Below are 17,279 nucleotides of genomic sequence, written 5' to 3' on the forward strand. Positions count from 1 at the left end.
CAGCTGAGCAGCTGGGCAGCAGCTGAGATTCAGCAGAGCACCGAGGGTCCTTCAGAGCAGCTGCCAAGGAGCCCAGAGCACGAGGCAGCCCCAGGGACCACCCCAGCAGCTGCTGCTCTGCCATGGAAAAGCAAGAAGGGCACAGACCCCCTGCTGGATGCTGCGGTGCCACTGCTCTTTCACTCACCTGCTTTTGTAGAGCCTCCCTCTGCTCAAGGAGGAGATTCATTTCCTCTTTGATGCCTCGTAATTCTTCCTTGTGCCTCTTCTGCGCTGCCTGGATTCCCCTCCGAGCTTTCTGCAGCTCAGCTTGCAGCTTTGACTGGATGGTCTGGCAACAAAATGCAGAGCAACTTCCTGCGACCTGCCCTCAGGCTCAGCTTTTCCCACTTGCTCTCTCAAAATCCCATTCCTTCAGCGACTTCTTTTGGCTTCTCTACCCAGCTCTGCTTCCATTGTAAGCCTTGCTTCCCGGGCCTGAGCTCTGGAGCTTGCCAGGCTCTGTGCTGCCAGGGCCTGAAGCAGCCCTTGCCTCCTGACTCCCAGCACCTGCCTTTTGTGCCCTTGCCACTGCCCTGCACTCTGTTCCCTGCCTGCTCAGACTTACCTGCCCCTTCTCTTGCTGCTCTTTCACCTCCTGCCTGAGCTGCTGCACCTGCTGGCAGGCTTGGCTTAGCTGTCCCCGAGTTTGGAGCAGTGTCTCTGATAAAGAATTCTTCTCCTTCTGCTTTTCCAGCAGGACCTGCACAGAAGGAAAGAGCAGAGGGCTTGACACTTCCCCTGCAAACTCTGTGTGGCAAGAGGCAAAGACTGATGGGCTCACGCGCTCTCAGAGCACTCGGCTGCTGCTCCCCTGGGCCACTGTCTGCCCTGGGGGGGACACAGCTTCCCAGGAAGTGACTTAGAACACAGCCCAGGAGACATCTCTGGGTTGCTGTTCAGAAATACTCCAGGCGAGTCTTTAAAAAGATTTGTCTCTTGTCAGCGTTCCCGCTGCGCCCTCCCTGTGCCCACAAAAGAAAAGTCCTACAAACTCAGTTTGGCTATGGACACCGACCAGTACACACCAAAAGAGGACCCTTAAGAGAACAGTGAAGATCCTCCGAGGTAAGTCTTAAGAAAACAGAGCACAAGAGCAGCACAAAAATCCCAACGGAAAGCTGATGTTTCTGCCGGGCTTCCTGTGAGAGGGCTCATTCCTGGGCCCAAAGATAGCCCTGTTCACCTTTCACCTCCCCAAATTCAATGTAGAAGACATGGAGGGCATGCTCCACACAGCCCCATAGCCTGCCATCTCCCACAGCTCCAGCCTTGCAAAAAATCACACCAATTCTCCTTGTAAACTCCCTTACCAACAAAATGTCTATCAGGATCTATTCCAGTGCTGGACATTTTCAGGATGGTTGAGGAAAGCAATTTTGCTTGCTGAAGCAAGTGAAAATTCACAGGGTTTCTCCTTCTCGGACAAAACGCACATCAAAGTGTCCCCTCCTCCAGTGTGCAAAGCAGCTCTCTGCAACGAGGGCATGCCTGGCAGGGAAACGGCTCTTGTGGTGAGCAGTCCTTTAGTGACTGATGGCAGTCTGGCTGATGTGGCCAAAGCAGACTCTCTTTGTGCAGCAGTTCACACCAACAATACCATTTACTTGTCTTACACAAAGAAGGTGTCTCATGGCCCTTGCTGGTATTCAAGCCTGAAGACTACACTGTGGTTTTGAGCTTTTCTCTTCAAAAGCAAAACCTCTGCTGGGTATTTGCCAAACCTACCACATACTCCAGAACTGAGACTGTCTGACAGAGACCATCAGAAACAAACCCTTCTCTCACAGCTCTCCTGTAACACCCAATCCAAACCTCCCCCGGCACACCTGGGGCCGTTTCCTCTTGTCCTGTCCCTTGTTCCCTGGGAGCAAAGACCAACCCTCACCTGGCTGCACCTTCCTGTCACAGAGAGTTGGAGAGAGCGAGAAGGTGCCCCCTGAGCCTCCTTTTCTCCAGGCTCAGCCCCCCCAGCTCCCTCAGCCACTCCTTGTCACACCTGTGCTCCAGACCCTTCCCCAGCTCCGTTCCCTCTTTTAGAGGCTCTGGGGCTGCCCAAAGGAACAAATTTTGCAGAAGCATGTAACCCTTTGCTGATGAACATGCATATGCCTGGCTAATAAATGCGTGTGCCATCTTGAGCCAGGTGTGCACAGCAGTGTCCCTCTCTTCTACTGCCAGAAACAGCATCTGGCCCGATCTGGCTGGCATAACTCCCACTCCCACAGGTGCTGCCTAGGAATAAGGTGTCCAGAGCCACGGTAACATCATGCCCCTCTTGCTCCAGCAGCTCCCTCTGAAGCTGCAATTCCTCCAGTGCCTGCCTGTTGACTTCCAGCTCCCTCTGCAGTGATGGGTCTTCTCCCTCAAGTGCAGCCAAGTCCTCCACTGTACAAGAAGGGGCAAGACAAGTTTTCAACGGAAAACCAGCCTCATTTCCAAAACCAACCTCCATCCTGTGCTGCTGCTCCGCCTTTTCCGCCTGGGCTGACGCTTCCTTCAGCTGCTTGCTGTTCTTCTGGCGCAGACTCAAGGCTCCTGGCTCCGGGATTCCAGTGCATTGCTGCAGCTTTTCCTTGGACTTCTCAAGGTTTTCACAGTCACTGCAGAGACAAGGCTCAGTCAGAAGAAGGAAGAGGCCTGAAGAGCCATCGATCCCATTTTCAGCCCTCCACAATGGAGCTGGGGGCAGTGGGCTAAGGAAGACCTTGCTCTTTCCCTCCCAAGGAAATCCTCCAGAGGCAAAGGGAAAGGAAGGCAGGATTTTGCCTTCCTTCAGTGAGAAGCAGTGGCTGGACAGGGGCTCTCAAAGAACAGAATTCAGGGAAGCAGCACGGTGAGAGGAAGGAGTCTTCTATTCCAACATCGCTGTGCATCTCCCAGGCAGCCTTGGGAGTCACAGTAGAGCATGAAAAGCCCTGACAGGACGATGCTCAAGAGCCACACTGAGGCCTACACATGGTAGGGCAGGTGAGTTCTTTGCCCAGAACACCTCTGAACTCCCAGACCTGGACGCAGATTGCCTCTGGAACGCAGGAGGAGGAGGAAGAAACACTCACCTTCTGATTTCTTCCATCACAGAGTCTATGTGCTCCCGGTGGCTACTGAGCCTCTTGCATCGCTCCTCCATTTTCTCAAAACATCGCTGTAAGTGCCCACAATTCTCTGTGGCTTCCCAAACCAATTCCAAGGGATGCTGTGCAGCAGTGGATGTCGGAGTTGAGAGGCTGTTCCTGGAGGCTGCATGCTGGGAACGGTCAGCGCCGGTGATGGAACTGGCCATGCTGTCACTGCCGTCTAACAGCACCTGAAAGCCCACATCCAGCTGTTAGTCAGGTACTCTGTTCCTATTCCAAAGTACCACTGAGATGCCTCTTCTGATTCCACAAGAACCAGTGTCCATTTGTGGAGGACCAGTTTCAAATCCGAGCCAGCTCAGCACAGTTTACTCACCTCAGGGGCTCTGGAGAAACGTCCCTGGTGAGAAAGGCCTCGAGCTCCCTGGAAGAGCACAGGGAAGAGCACACTCAGACTGCATGGCTGCCCCTGAGGCAGTCGCCTCTAAATGCTTCCCAGCCTGGAATTCCAGCTCAGCTCCTTCCTCCCCTCCTTGGGAATATTTTCAGCCCAGTAGGTTGACAGCAGCACAAACAAACATGCTGGAAGGTGTCTCATCACTTCTTAGAACACCACAAGGGGAATTGCCCAGAGCCCCATCCAACCTGGTCTTGAACACTGCCAGGGATCCAGGGGCAGCCACAGCTTCTCTGGGCAACCTGTGCCAGGGCCTCAGCAGCCTCACAGGGAAGAATTCCCTCCCAATATCCCATTAGACCCTGTCCTTTCCCTGCAGGCCCCTGGCTTAAGTCTCTCTCCAGCTCTCTTCCAGCCCCTTCATGCATTGGAAGGTCACCCTGGAACCTTCTCCAGGCTGGACAACCCCAACTCTTGCATCCTTTTCCCTTGGCACAGGTGCTCCAGCCCTTGGAGCATCTTCCTATCATCCTCGTGGCCTCCTCTGCACCACTGGGGATCATCTTGGAGATGTCTGGGAGAAACCCATTCTTGTCTCTGGGAAGCGCTCAGGCTGCGCTGTGAATTGGGCTGAGGGGAAGGCAGTGAAAGCTGCTCCCTTGTTTGTGCCCACACCCTCCAGTGGGACAAGGATGGAGGAGGAGATGTGGGTGTGCTCTGGGATGGCCAGGAGCCCCCCCATTCCCTCCCAGGCCTGTCCCCATGGCCAGCACCAAAGCTGCTGCTAGCTCTGGAACAGCCAACTGTTAATCCCTTGCTATTCCCAAAGGGAACTGTTCCCAGTGGCACAGCCCAGGCCCACCCAGGCCCCTGCTGGGCTTGGCACAAAGAGGGCAGCAGCTCTCTCACTCACCCGCCGGGTCTCCATCTGCCCCTTGGCACGAGCAGTGACCAAATGTCAGTGTCCAAAGGCCGTTGGCCTTTGCAGGGTCTAAACCCCAATGTCCAAAGGCCGTTGGCCTTTGCAGGGTCTAAACCCCAATGTCCAAAGGCCGTTGGCCTTTGCAGGGTCAAACCCCAATGTCCAAAGGCCGTTGGCCTTTGCAGGGTCTAAACCCCAATGTCCAAAGGCCGTTGGCCTTTGCAGGGTCAAATCCCAATCTCCAAAGGTTGTTTGACTTCGCAGGGTCTAAACCCCAATCTCCAAAGGCCGTTGGCCTTTGCAGGGTCAAACCCCAATATCCAAGGGTCGTTGGCCTTTGCAGGGTCAAGAGCACAAGATCAAAGTGCTGTTGGCAGTTGCAAGGTCAAAGCCCCAATGTTCAGGAGCTGTTGACAGTTGCCAGGGCGAAAACCCCAACATTCCATGGGCTGTTGATGGTTGCCAGGCTCCAAACCCCAACATTCCATGGGCTGTTGATGGTTGCCAGGCTCCAAACCCCAACATTCCATGGGCTGTTGATGGTTTCCAGGGTGCAAACCCCAACATTCCAGGGGCTGTTGGAGAGGCCCTCCCCTGGCTCTCCACCCATCCCAGCTCACTGCTGCCCGGCACCTGCACCAGCACCCCCACATCCCCACAGCCCAGCTGGGCAGCTGGGCAGGGACCTGGCTCATAACATGAGTTCAAAGTTGCTGGCCCAGACAGCATCAGTTTTAAGGCTCAGCATTCCTGAGACCTGCATGCTCTTTAGGGATGCGCTTAGTTCCTGAGTCACAGGAATTTGTCTGTCTCCCCTGACAAAGGGGAGGTGTAAGAAAAAGCCTCAAAAGGTTCTTGGTGCTTACAAATATTCATGGAAAGTAAAGCTCTGCATCTAGAACAGCCACATGAGGAGGAAAAATGGTGTTTCAGGGTCTTTTCAAATTCCTACAGAGAAATGCCAGGAGTTGCAGTGTTTAAGGCTCATAAAAGAGATTCAGAATCCCGAGACAGACACGAGTGCATTTTTTTCTCTGCTCTCTGTTTGGCAACATATCACTAGGTCTTCTAGGCAGAAGAAAAGTCTTGCTGCTTATTTCAAAGATTCCTCGTGTCTTGGGGTGACCTTATGATGTGTAGCCCATATCGCTGCCTATGCCCAGAAATTAATTTCTATGCCTCTAAACTGAGCACAACTTTTTCAAAGCAGTTTGCAGCTTGTTCAAGGTCACACACAGATAGCGGGGGTTTTTTTCCAGCTGCGGCAGGGGAGGGAGGAGGCACCTGGCTTGCGGCTTCCCGGTCAGCTTTTGGCCAGTTGTTCAGCTTCTTTTTCTCCGGAGAGAGAGGTGAATTTTTTTTTCCTTCCCTGGAATTTCGGACTTTCTCCCTTTTCCACTGGACTGCTACAATATTAGAACACATCAGGAGGACTTTCCACCGAGCACAGAGGGCCTGGCCTTGGGCCAAGCCCCAGCTCCGAGGAGACCAATAGGAGGACTCTAACACTTTCCCAGGTTTTTTCTCCACAGCGAGAGATTTTATTGTTTAGCATTATTTTCCTTTTCCCGTGTGTTTGTTCAATAAATAGTTTTATCTCCTTCACTTTCCTTCAAGGAAAATTTATTTTTTCCCAAACCTGGTGGGGGAGGGGTGGTTGTGCCTTCTCTCAGAGGATATATTTCTAAATTTGGCCAAACCGGAACACCTCGCTAGGAACAGACCTTCCAGAACCAAATGCTTGGAAAAGCTTTGGTAGATATTTTACTCCTTCATCTTTGAGAACATTCATCTGTGTCCTAGGGAGAATTTTTGTGCCCCAGTTGACAGGAATTGGTTTCTGGCAGGGTACAAATCGTCTGGGGAAGAGAAGAGCGGCACCTGCCTTCTCCAGGGCCTCTCCAGACTCTCTCCAGAGACTGACGGCCCAGGGATGTCACTGCCAAGTTCAGCTTCAGAGACCGATGCAGCTTTGAGTCTCTGCTTCCAGAACAGCAGCTTTGGGCTCCTTGAGCACAGCTGCAAAGGAGCAGGACAGCTCCCAGTGAAGGTCTGAGCTCCTGGCTGGTCCTTGCACAGCTCTCAGTGTAGTTCTGCCAGTGCTGTTGGTCTCAGGCCACCTGTGACTGCAGCAAGGACACCTGAAAGAGGCAGAAAGCCCAGCTCAGACAAGCCCACGTGGGCAGGAGCATCCGCAGCCCCACGGTACCGGCTGTGGGGGCAGACACAGCCTCCAACTCCAGCCCTCACCAACACTCTGCCCTTGGGGAAGGGGAAAGGAACAGGCTCCCACACTGCCCCTGAACGGAGCTCAGATGATCAACAAGTCCAGTTCATGGCTGGCAAACCCTTCCCTCATACAACCCTCAGCCACCACAGGTCTGGGAGAGAGAGTTCCGACAGGATTTAGGAACCCAGCTCTGATTCCCAAAGCACGCATTCGGGCCACTGACCCCTTTCTCCACAGGCTGTGCCTCAGCACGAGGGCCTCAGCTCCCCTGAGCTCCTGGAGGACTCTCCTACTTGAGCTGCTGGACAGCCAGCCCCGGCAGGAGGGGAATTTGGTGCTTGTGTTATAGCAGGTTGGCTTTCCCGGGCTGGTTACCTATATATCGATAATTAGTTGATGAATTGTTAAATAAAGTGCCTAATTAATGTACTATGAATTTAAATAGTTATAAGCTAATGAGTTAAGTGCGCGTGTGTACAGGAAGCAATGCATGGGTATAACCATTAGAGGCAGGTACAACAGGAACCTGATGGACTTTATAGAAGGATCCTTTTAGAACCATTACCCCATGAGACGATATCAGTACCCAACACCCTGACTGGAAAAGGAGCTGACCAATGGAATGGATCCAATTAGAAATGATTGGTCAAGGATGCACCATGTTAAAAGGCAATCAGAACACCGGAAAGTGGCCAATCAGTGAGATTGAAAGCGCACCAGTCCTGGAGGTGACAGAGACAATAAAAACTGACCAAGTGCTCTGTACCAGGTTCTCTGGTGGAAACTTGTGGTCCAAAGGAGTACTCGATGTGTCACATTGTTCATTTTTCTGGCTTGTAGTGTAGGGTCTGAGCTTATCTTGGATCCTCGTTCTCAGTTGCTAATTAATAAACAAGTTAGCCTGCCAAAAGGTTTCCCACCTCGTTTATAACACTTGGGGTTTTTTGATGCCTTCTTGAAGCATTTTAGCACCCGAAGCCCCTTTCACACCGCCCCATTTTTTAATTATATGTTAAGTATAGCTTTAACTTCTTTATTCATATTTATTATGCTTCCACTTAATCTCACTTAATCCCGAGGGATTCTTAAAGGGGTTTTGGGGGTTTTCTTGGTTTTGCCACGTTTTTGTGCACAGTCCGCCTTTTCAACCCTCCATTCTTTAAATGTAACAAATATAGCCTTAAATTTTTTATACTTATACAAATTTATTCCATTTTTGTCAGTTTTGTTAAGTTTTGAAAAGGTTTTGAGGCTTTGTTGGGTCATTTCCGGTACCCACCCAGCCAATGACTGAGGGGAGTTGGGCTGAGGCGGGAACAGCTCTCGCCCCGCCCCCTGTCCCGCCCAGCCAATGACTGAGGGGAGTTGGGCTGAGGCGGGAACAGCTCTCGCCCCGCCCCCTGTCCCGCCCAGCCAATGACTGAGGGGAGTTGGGCTGAGGCGGGAACAGCTCTCGCCCCGCCCCCTGTCCCGCCCAGCCAATGACTGAGGGGAGTTGGGCTGAGGCGGGAACAGCTCTCGCCCCGCCCCCTGTCCCGCCCAGCCAATGACTGAGGGCGCTTTTCCCCGCCCGCCGGTTGGGCGGGAGCCGCTCCCCACTTGTCAGTCAATGAGGGGGGTCCGGCTGAGGCTGGAACTTCCCCCTCTCCCCCTCCCCGGCCGATCACTCCCGCCCCTCCCTGCCTCGCTGCCACTGGCCCCTTGTGACTCTGAATTTTCCCCACCTGCCCCAGTCTGGACTGGTTTATACTGCTTTATACTCCCCCCTCCCCAGGCAGAGGAGCTCCTGTGCCCCCCACCCCGCAGTGGGTAAAATTCACCTCACTAGAAGTTCGTGTCCACAAAGGAGACAGAGGAGTCCTGTAAAATTGTCTTGATTTGGAGAAAGGGAGAGAGTCTGTCAGGTGTGTGTCCAACGGGGTCTCTCCCAATTAGTTGGAGCAAGTAGCCTTCTTTTCTCCTCATTTCCTGGCCGCATTTTCTCCTCCTTCCCTTTCCCTGTTGGCTGCGGTACTTGGAAGGTACTTGGGACTTCCCGATCCACCTATCCGTGTCCCCCCTTAGTATGTGCCCCCTGTAAAACACACGATCCATGAGCATTACAATTAGCTAAATCAAATGATCTATTTTAGTAAGCTTTACTAATTGGCACGGACTGCTGCTCAGCCAAAGTCATGCTGAAGTCCTGAACTTTGGGAAGAAGAACAAAGACTTTATAGGATTATGAATATTAATATCTTTGCCTAGGGTGGATTAAAAGCTAATTAGAGCCCCCCAAACTCCCATCTCACCTCCCACAGACTCACAGAATGTCTCCAGAGCCACCCCAAACCCCCCTGTTAGCCCCTAGAAACGCCCAAGGGACCCCCCCTGTTGGAAAACCAACCAGTTTAAAACCACTTTTTTTATATAACTTTAGCCAGGTTTCTTCACCTTTGCCCCGGGGAAGGGAACTGAAGCTTCTTTCCAGGGCATTGTTTCTCTAGGTGAGGCCTGAGATGGGCTTAGCATTTCAACAGACTGGGAGTAGCCCCAAAGAGATGAAGGCCATCGACGGAACATCAACAGAACATCAGCGGCCATCTATGAACATCTACCCCAGACTCTGCCTCTGGCAGAGTTGGAGACATCTCCTCCAGAAAAGACTGATAAGAAAATCAAGGAATGAAGATCTAATTAACATCAGAAGAGAAGAAATCTGGATTCCATAGGAGAGCAATTGCTAAGAACTACACTCACTTGGGACCAATGAACACTGACCCAATTTGTTTCTATGACTTTTGACTGTATAAAAGATCTGGAAAATCTAGTAGAAGCCATGTGTCATGGAATGATTCTCTCTGCACACCTGGGCTATGTGTGGATGAGATGATTTCTGGGGTACATCCTGGCCAGAACAATATCCTGGCCAGAATAAAGTAATGCCTTGACTCTCTAACATTAAAAATGTTGTGTGAGGGCTTTGTTTTTCCCACAGTTTTGGTGACACCCCCAGGCCACACATCCAAGGACGTGTTCTCCTTCCACCCGGGGGGGGGGGGGGGGGGGGGGGGTGGAGGGGGGGAGGCTCTGTGGGAGTCTTGGTGTTCTGGGGTCCCATCTAGCGTTCGGGGGGTTCCCCTGATTTTGGGGTTTCCTCTGATTTCATGCTCCCCCAGTTACATTCTCCTCCCATGTGGGGGAGCTCGGGGGTCCCAGCTTCTTTGGCAGGGGCGTCACCCTGATATTGGGGTCTTACAGCATGATTTTGGGGTGTCCCCCAATTTTAAAGCCCCCTGATTTTGGGGTCCCCCACAGGACATGTTCTCCTTGCATCTGAGGGGGTGGGCAGGTCTTGGGGATCTCCCATCTTGGGAGGTCTGGGGGATCTGGGGGTCCCATCTACTCTTGTGGGGTGTTACAAACAACTTATTGAGAGTTGGCTTTTGCCATATGTTTATGGGTTATGAATTACATTATGAGTTATAATATTAAATATTATGATATTTTCCTTGGGAAATATTAAGACAATGGTATATGTTAAAATGTTTAATGTTGTTAAAATAGTCTGGTTGTAAAGTTGTTTTTTTATAAGGGCTGCATGAGTTTGTGTGCTGTAATGTCAGTTCTGTAAGTGGGACACGCTGTTGCGAGCCAAACTTCGAAGACACAGCCATAAATGTGTGATAAATACATACTATAATATTGGCTTTCCGCAAATGTTAAAATGGATGCTATATGTATAATGTTAAAGTATTTAAATAACAATGTTAAAGTATTTAATGTTAAAGTATCGTTGTTATAAAGATACAGTTTTGCAACAATAACTAATGCCTTTATTTCTGCCATTAACTAAACTTAGACATAACAGTGAAATAGCTGATACAGTTATGCTTGCGATAATTGAACCGTCTGCTTGGTTGGATAACATCCAATGAACGGATGATGAAGACCCCTGCTACTGACATGCCAGCTATTGGCAACTGCCGTCTGCAGAAACCATCGACCAAAGCCCACCCTGGAGGTGATAATAAAAACTGACTGAAACCACAGCCAGGAAATGCGCGTGCTCTAAAAAGGCAGATCCAAGGAGGAGCCATGCTAAACAGTTCCTGGAACATGTAAACTAGTTTGGGGGGGAAGTTTGAATATGCATGATTGATTATGAATATGCATTAGGCTGATGCAATAGGACAGGTGTGTAAAGGGTGTCTCCGCAATAGCAGGTGCGCTCTTGGCTGAGTGCCAAAGCACCCAGCGCCGTGACTTTTGCTTTATTGTCTTTGTCCCCTATTGTCCTTTATTAAACTTTTAAATCCTAACAGCAGAGTGAACCTCGTTTTTCACAAAAGGAGTGGGATTCCATCCAACGAGGACCCCGACGAGCACAGCAACAGAACTGCGCCGGCTCCTAAAAGAGTGACGTGGGGTGAGACTATGCAAAACTGTACATCAGTGTGCATAAGGCTGATGCAGCCACAGGGGTATAAAAGGTAGCACCACCATTTTGTGATTGAGCCTCTGGCCCCTGGCCATGCTCCCAGCACAATCCCTTTTGCTTTGCTGAATTTTATAGTTCTCAATAAAATTTTTAATAACTCATTTCCATATTGGATCTGGGTTGTTTATAACATGGGGTTTCCCCCTGATTTGGGGGTCCTGTCCCCAGGCTGCACACCCGAGGACGTTTTCTCCTGAGCTGCTCCAGTTCCCGCTGGAGGGGGGAGGGAATCTGTGGGAGTGGTTGGGGTTTAGGGGTGGGGGGGAAGCCCCCCCCTCCCCCCCCACCAGCTACTCCATGGTCTTCCACCCTCCTCCCAAACCCTCCTCGTCTACGGGGGGGCACCAGCCCTCTACTGCCACATATAGGGGGGTGCCTGGGGAGGGTACTGGGAAGGGCTGGGAGGGGATCTAGGGGGAGATATGGGAGGAGTATGTGGGATACAGAGTCCTGGGGAGTCTAGGAGGGAGATATGGTCGGGTAGAGGGTCCGGGGGAGGTCTGGGGGGAGTTTTGTGGGGCCCTGGGATGGCTTGGGGGGTATGGGCCCTACACTGACAGGTTGGGGGGGTATCTGCCAAGTTCTGGGGTGTCTTAAGGGGGCTCTGGAGGGGTCTGGGAGGAAGATATGGGGGGTACAGAGTCCTGGGGGTCTTTGGTGGGGAGATAGGGGGGGCAGCAGCCTTCCACTGACAGGTACGGGGCATCCTGGGGGGGTCCTGGGAGGCTCTTGGGAGGAGGTCCTGAGGGCGCTGGGGAGGAAGATATGGGGGGTACAGAGTCCCGGAGGTCTCTGGGTGGTCCTCAGCAGGGGGACATGAGGTGAGTTACGGGATCCTGCGACAGCTCTCGGGGTCTCTGGGGGCACTTATTGGGCTGCCCCTCACCTGCCCCACCCCTGCCCCACCCCTTGCTCATTCCTGCCGCACCCTTCCCCTCATCCTTCCCACCCTGTCTCACCCCTGCCTGGCCCCTGCCCTGCTCTGCCCCTCACCTGCCCCACCCCTGCCACGCTCTCTCGCCTGTGCAGGTTCAGTGTCCGGGTGAACTGCACCGACCTGTTCCATGTGGATCGGCACCACTGGACCCCCCCTGCAGGGTTCGGGTGTGGGGGGGTTCGGGAACCCCGGGAATGCGCCTTCCCCAGAGCCACCGGCACTGGGGACTCATGGTGGCCTGTGGTGAGATCCCCGGGACACCCCCAAATCCATAAGAACCCCCAGAAACCTGTGGCCTTTGGAGAGCAGCTGAGCTCTCCTTCGGGACTCTTAAGGCTTCTGGGTGCTTTTTCAGGGCTTTTTGGAGGCATTTTAGGACCAAAATTGCCTTTTCATCCTCCACATTCCAGAAATAATGCCATGTCCTGAATTTATTCAAATTCAGTCAATTTAGATCTATTTTAGTTACATTTATTAAAACTTTCCAATGTGGTTGAGGCATTTTGTGTCTTTTTGAGGTGTTTTAATGCCCAAATGATCTTTTAACCCTCCACTTTTGAAATACAACATAAATATCATCCTAAATTACTCATATTTATTCAAATTTACTCCCATTTTCGTCCGTTTTGTTTAAATTCCTGACAAGAATGAGAAGTTGTCTTTACAAACTGTGGGCCTGCTGTAGATAAAGCCACATACTGAGAGGTAAAAGAAGCAATAATGAATCGTGCCGCAACCGGGCCAGGAGACACTTCAGAGACAGAGTCAGAGAAGCGGGTATTTGCTTTATTCGGCGCGCCGGGTGTGTGGGGATCGCTCCTCCAAACACACACACCTGGTGCTCTCTACAACACAGTATTAAGGGTTAAATTATGAATATTCATCACATTCCTTGGGACAGGTGTGGTTACACAAATTATTTCTCGGAAGTCATTAGCATATGGGCCACGCATGCGCTGTGTGTCCTGGTGGTCGCGCTGAGGAAGGCCTCTCCTCTTCCTCGGGGGTCTTTCTGATGGAGGCCAGTAGTCATCCTCGCAGTGAACTTTTTCACCTTTCTCCCTGGGCATGCGTAGTCCTTTGAGGGATGATTCAGCAATCTCTGAGATGATCCTTGTCCCCTCTATCTTGACAAGATTAGGGTGAATTCGGCTTCTCAGGCTTTGTAATGAACATCTTCCGTCTGAACTAACATTGCTGTCTCCCAATAGTTAACTTGTGCTTACATGAGTTAGTTATTGACTGCCCCTTCTTCAATAAGAGGAACCAAAAATTCCATAGGAATTCCACTAATTGACAGGGAGTGTTACTCACTCAAGACTGCCTTAAATCCCTGGACTTAGAGAAAAAGAACAGAAACACAAGGCAAAAGAAAACAGGGGGGAGGGGGGGAGAGGGAAGGGGAGAGTACACATTGGAAGGGGGTATGTTACTAGGCAATTCGGGAAGTCTGTACCTCTCAAGTACCTCAGCCAACGGGGAAAGACAGAGGGAAATGTGGCCGGGAAATTAGGATAAAAAGAAGGCTGGATCCTCCAACAACTTGAGAGACCCCACAGGAAATGACCATGATCGCTCCCTTTATGTGAATAAAGTAACAGGATTTCTCTGTCTCCTTTTTGGACATAAACCTCCGGTGGTTTTGGGTTAGTTTTCCTGACATTCCGAAGGGGTTTGGGGTCTTTTCTGGGTCCTTCTGAAGCGTCCCGTCCTGTCGTGACTCCGCCCAGCCAACCCCTGAGGGGACGTTTTGCTGAGGCGGGAACGGCTGGTGCACACCCACGCCCTCCCCTCGCACAGCCAACCCCTGTGGGGAGTTTTCCCCGAGCGCGGTTTCGGCAGGAGCCGCCCCTCCCTTCTCAAGCAAATCGGTGCGGAGGGGGGACCGTGCGACGGCAGCTGAAGCGCTTGGGAGCCTCCGAAACGGCGGGCGGGCCCCCCCCAGGCCGCCCAATGTTCCTCCCCTCTCCCTCTCTTGCCGCCATTCCCCCCCCGCCCCAGCCCGTCCCTCACGGCCACCGCACTCTGATTGGTCGTCGCCGTGAGGCGCGCTGCGCTCCCATTGGTTCAGCCCTTCCCGAGCCACGCTGATTGGCGTTAGCCGCCCCTGCTGCCGCGCTTCTTCTGTTGCCGCGGGCAGCCGCGCGCTGATTGGCCGGCGGGTGAAGAAAGGGGCGGGGCAGAGCGATCAGGGCAATCCCAAGCACAGGCTCGGGCTGGGCGGAGAATGGATCGAGAGTCGCCCTGTGGAGAAGGACTTGGGGGTGTTGGTGCATAAAAAGCTCAACGTGCCCCAGCCCCTTGCACTGTCACCCAGAAACCCCCAATGTCCTGGACTGACCTCACAGCGTGGGCAGCAGGGGACAGGGGGATTCTGCCCCTCTGCCCTGCTTGGGTGAGATCCCACCTGCAGAGCTGCCTCCAGCCCTGGGGTCCAGCATCAGAAGGATGTGGAGCTGCTGGAGTGAGTTCAGAGAGGCTGCAGAGATGCTCCAAGGGCTGGAGCCCCTCTGCTCCGAGCCGGGCTGGGAGAGCTGCGGGTGTTCAGCCTGGAGAAGAGAAGGCTCCGGGGAGACCTTAGAGCCATTTCCAGTGCCTAAAGGGGCTCCAGGAGAGCGGGGAGTGGGCCTGGAATGCCAGGACAAGGGGAATGGCTTTCCATTCCAGAGGGCAGGGTTAGAAGAAGTTCTTCCTTGGGAGGGTGGGGAGGCCCTGGCACAGGGTGCCCAGAGAAGCTGTGGCTGCCCCATGCCTGGAAGTGTCCAAGGCCAGGTTGGAGGGGCCTTGGAGCAACCTGGCCTGGAGGCAGATGTCCCTGCCCACGGCCAGGGGTGGCATAGGATGAGCTTTGAGGTCCCTCCATCCCAGACCAGTCGGGGATTCTATGCTGAGGAGAAACATCACGCTAGGGATGGCGAATCCAGGGGGTGCCAAGCTGCCACGGCATCATGTCCATTGGGTGGTCCCTGACAAGGCCAAAGGGCAGCTCCTGAGGAGACCAGGTCATCCAGTTGGGCCAAGACTGCAAAAGTGGGATGCCATCACTCGGTGCTGAAGGCTCACTGCCAGGTGCCCTGACCCTTGAGCAGCTGTAGAAAGCGGAGGCTTATGTGCCTTCAAGGCAGGGTAGCCTGAGCACACGGCTTCTGTCTCTCCTGCCTGTGGGTCTCCCCTGTCTGGGCAAGGGATGCAAGCTGAGCTGAGGCTGGACGTGACATCAGTGCGTGACACATCCGTCAGCCTCAGGGACCATAGAAATGGGGGCTGGCTCCAGATGCATCTTCTCCAGAAGATGCATCGCTGCCACTCACTGTGACAGACAACATGGAGAATAGAAATTTTCGGTTGCAAAATAGAGCTTAAAGACTAACTAGCAAATTAGATAAAAGAATGTAAAAGTAGACACACAGGATGCTAAACAGAGCTGAAAGCAGTGGACAAACAGATAATAAGGAACCTAAGTGGGTTTTGTGACAAAGTTATGTAACAAGAAACACCAGTGCATGCCCTAAGAGAAGTTCAAGGCAAGGTCACTTCCAATTTTGGGGGCTCTCAGCGAATACGACCACCAGAGACCCCTTTAGACAACCCTCTAAGACCATAAAAGGACTTCCAGTAAGGGGCAGAGGTGGGTAAATTAGTTCTAGGAAAGTAATGTTTATGTATTAGCCCGGAAGCACCTTGTAATGAATGTGTATGATCCTGACGGAATAAACACCCGGTGTAAAGTTTCATGACACACATCTGCTTAGAGGAGACATCCTCTGCATGTAAATATTAGTCGTTAATCAACAGTAATACCGGCTCCAGGGAGGATCAGTGAGTGGTGTCACCACAGCCTGGCCACTTCCTGCACCTGATCCAGCAGTACTGAGCCCGCTGGCTCGGGCAGTTTTCCATTCACTTGGCCGCTCACTCGGTCCGTACCTCACCAGTCCGGCTGTAAGGAGACTGTGTGGCTGTTGAATGGTTTGCAGTGTCAGCAAAACCCTCCCTGGTCCCCCATTATTCACAGAGTCCATCAGGTCGGCCAGCCATGATTTCCCCCGTGGTAAATCTGTGCTGGCTCTTCCCAGTGCCCTTCCCTCGCAGTTGCTTGAAAGGGTGTCCAGGACCATTTGCTCCATCACCTTCCCAGGGATTCCAAAGGAGCTGATTAGCCTGTAGTTCTTCAGATCCTCTTCTGTGCCCATCTTTAAGACTGGTGTAACACTCTTTGCTGTTCTCAGGAACCTCCTTCAATGGCCAGGCTTTTTTGAAGATGACAGACAGCTCCTGTAGCTTCCTCTGGTCCTCAGACCTGGTGGATGCCTGGCTCAAGAGCTCCCTGACTATTCTCCCCCTCCCCTACTGCTTCCACAGCAATGTCTGTTCACTCCTTCTGGATAACTTGATTCTTCTTCCACAATTTTTTCTTCCACATTCCTCCTTTCTGAGATGAGGTTGATCACAAGTTCCCCGCTCAGTTGATCTCCTGTCAGCCAGGGCTGTGATTCTGCTTTTCACCTTGCTAAGTTACCTTATTCTAAACTAGGACCTCAACCCCTGACCTTCTCATCCTCAGCCAGTTCTTGAGTGTTTCCAGGATCAAGAATTCCTCCCACTGGGAGGGTGGCCGAGCACTGCTGCAGGTGCCCAGGGAGGTGGTGGAGTCTCCATCCCTGGAGAGATTCAAAAGCCGCCTGGACACATCCTGGGCAGCCAGCTCTGGGTGGCCCTGATGGAGCAGGGGGCTGGGCAAGGTGACCTCCAGAGGTGCCTCCAGCCTCCCCCAGCCTGAGATTCTGTGACTCGGAGAAAAAACAGGTTGCAGTTTCCTAAGGACAAATGCAAAAGCTCCACATGTGGCAGGATTCTCCTGCCCTCACCAAAGTGGTTCATGTCACGTGTCTCCCATCTGCAGATTCCTCCCTGGAGTGAGGATGCCCCTCAAGGTCACTCCTTGAGGCTGACAGAAATATTTGCCCACGGTCATTGGTTTGGGTGAGAAGCATCAATCTTTAATTATTAATTGGTTTTGCTGGCTTGAATATAACTGCTTCCATGTTGCTTCAAATATAATGCACTCTACCGGAAGTTATAGTTCTCTGTACTGGGTAGTCAATAACTCTGATAAAGGTCTTTTTGTGTAGTCGTAATAAACACTTTATTTTTCTATAAATATATCCTTCATCCTATGGAACACAGTTGTATAAAG

The 17,279-nt window shown here is 52.2% G+C and overlaps 1 protein-coding gene across 1 annotated transcript in view; it reads right to left on the reverse strand.

The window, feature by feature from the left end:
* Nucleotides 1-17,279, reverse strand: part of LOC138120836 (centrosome-associated protein CEP250-like) — a 92,721-nt gene that overhangs the window by 17,796 nt on the left and 57,646 nt on the right. The gene's annotated exons all lie outside the window — the stretch shown is intronic.

The sequence above is a fragment of the Aphelocoma coerulescens genome, chromosome 20, assembly GCF_041296385.1.
Source record: "Aphelocoma coerulescens isolate FSJ_1873_10779 chromosome 20, UR_Acoe_1.0, whole genome shotgun sequence".
NCBI classification, from domain to species: Eukaryota; Metazoa; Chordata; class Aves; order Passeriformes; family Corvidae; genus Aphelocoma; species Aphelocoma coerulescens.